The sequence below is a fragment of the Schistocerca americana genome, unplaced genomic scaffold (genome assembly GCF_021461395.2).
Source record: "Schistocerca americana isolate TAMUIC-IGC-003095 unplaced genomic scaffold, iqSchAmer2.1 HiC_scaffold_544, whole genome shotgun sequence".
Lineage (NCBI taxonomy): Eukaryota > Metazoa > Arthropoda > Insecta > Orthoptera > Acrididae > Schistocerca > Schistocerca americana.
In genome coordinates, this window is record NW_025726285.1 from 85,001 (window position 1) to 87,500 (window position 2,500).

The following is a 2,500-nucleotide window of genomic DNA, read 5'->3' on the forward strand; positions in this document are numbered from 1 at the left end:
CGGCTGCAGCAGGGTGCCGTCCAGCAAGCCGCGCACGCAACGCGCACGCGACCTACGGAAGGCGTCCTGTGTCCGCGCGTATTCCCAGCGGCGCCGCTTGCGCTTCTGCAGCGGCGGGGCGGCAGGCGGCCGCTTGGATGGTTGGCGCGGCCGCTGTGTCCTGGTGATCGACCTCTCCCCCCTGGACCCGACCGACGCAAGGGCATCCGGGAGCATGCCCAGGATGACATCGGGCGGCGTGCCCCGCCCCAGACCAATGACTCGATCCAGGGCAGAGAAACGCTGGGCGGAAGCAGGTAGCCCCGCCAGATGCTCCCAGATGGCGGCGTCAGTCGGCCCCTCCGGCGGCGGCCCGGTGGTGTCGGCCGCGAAGTCCTCGGCTGCGTCGACGGGCGGCGCAGCGGCCTCGCCCGCGTCAGGCAGCGAGCTCGCTGCTCCACGGCGGGACGCCGGCTCTTCACCCCGACCGATCTCAAGTGCCTCCATGAATTGGCGGACAAGCTGCTTGTGGGCAGCTTGCCGCCGTCGGCACTTGATTGCCTCAAGCGTTCGGTCGGGGAACATCCTGGTAAGTTCTTGATTTACAAAGAAGAACCGGGCGTCCCTCTCCAGGAACAGTTCGGCCTCTGCCTTGGCGAGCGACAGGACTTCTTCCTCCGTCCACCTCGCGCGATGCCTCTCCGTCACGATCTCAGCATTGGCGGCCGCAGGGTGTTGGCGGCGGCGATGGACCCCGAGACCGTTCTTCGTGGTAAAAGTGCGGTGGCACTCACTGCAAGCAAAGGGAGCTACACAAACTATCGCATTTTCGTTACGGCCGGTTGGCCGGATAGGTGCTGGGGTAGCTGGGGTGGCACCTTCAGCGGAAGGGCCACCATCTCTTGTTTCTTGTCGGCTGCCCCCAACTATAAAGGGATAATGCGAGGGGGGGCTGGTAACCCCCCCAAGCCCCTGGTGCGGTCTTCCACTCTGCAAAAATCAGCGGGCCCACGAGAAGGGGAGAAGACCGCAGGAGAGGAGAGGCTAAGAGGGCTAGGCCCATGTATTGCGCATCACTCTCCCTGTAACTATAACCCAAGGAAGGCACCTCGCAGCAGCCGCACGACTACATCAAGACCGCACTTCGAAAAGCCAAGTCCGGATGCAGCCACACCGCCGCCACTTGGCAACCTTAAGAGAGTCATAGTTACTCCCGCCGTTTACCCGCGCTTGCTTGAATTTCTTCACGTTGACATTCAGAGCACTGGGCAGAAATCACATTGCGTCAACACCCGCTAGGGCCATCGCAATGCTTTGTTTTAATTAGACAGTCGGATTCCCCCAGTCCGTGCCAGTTCTGAGTTGATCGTTGAATGGCGGCCGAAGAGAATCCGCGCACCCGCGCGCCCCCGGAGGAGCACGCTAAGGCGGACGCGGCCTCGCAGCAAGGAAGATCCGTGGGAGGCCAAGGCACGGGACCGAGCTCGGATCCTGCACGCAGGTTGAAGCACCGGGGCGCGAACGCCGCGCAGGCGCGCGCATCCTGCACCGCCGGCCAGCACGAGGCCAACCAACGGCGAGAGCAGACCACGCCCGCGCTAAACGCCCGCACTTACCGGCACCCCTACGGCACTCACCTCGCCCAGGCCCGGCACGTTAGCGCTGACCCACTTCCCGACCAAGCCCGACACGCCCCGATCCTCAGAGCCAATCCTTATCCCGAAGTTACGGATCCAATTTGCCGACTTCCCTTACCTACATTATTCTATCGACTAGAGGCTCTTCACCTTGGAGACCTGCTGCGGATATGGGTACGAACCGGCGCGACACCTCCACGTGGCCCTCTCCCGGATTTTCAAGGTCCGAGGGGAAGATCGGGACACCGCCGCAACTGCGGTGCTCTTCGCGTTCCAAACCCTATCTCCCTGCTAGAGGATTCCAGGGAACTCGAACGCTCATGCAGAAAAGAAAACTCTTCCCCGATCTCCCGACGGCGTCTCCGGGTCCTTTTGGGTTACCCCGACGAGCATCTCTAAAAGAGGGGCCCGACTTGTATCGGTTCCGCTGCCGGGTTCCGGAATAGGAACCGGATTCCCTTTCGCCCAACGGGGGCCAGCACAAAGTGCATCATGCTATGACGGCCCCCATCAACATCGGATTTCTCCTAGGGCTTAGGATCGACTGACTCGTGTGCAACGGCTGTTCACACGAAACCCTTCTCCGCGTCAGCCCTCCAGGGCCTCGCTGGAGTATTTGCTACTACCACCAAGATCTGCACCGACGGCGGCTCCAGGCAGGCTCACGCCCAGACCCTTCTGCGCCCACCGCCGCGACCCTCCTACTCGTCAGGGCTTCGCGGCCGGCCGCAAGGACCGGCCATGACTGCCAGACTGACGGCCGAGTATAGGCACGACGCTTCAGCGCCATCCATTTTCAGGGCTAGTTGCTTCGGCAGGTGAGTTGTTACACACTCCTTAGCGGATTCCGACTTCCATGGCCACCGTCCTGCTGTCTTAAGCAA

General features: G+C 62.5%; 1 pseudogene; it reads right to left on the minus strand.

Annotated features, from left to right (window-relative positions):
* Positions 1 to 2,500, minus strand: part of LOC124586203 — a 7,955-nt pseudogene that overhangs the window by 3,901 nt on the left and 1,554 nt on the right.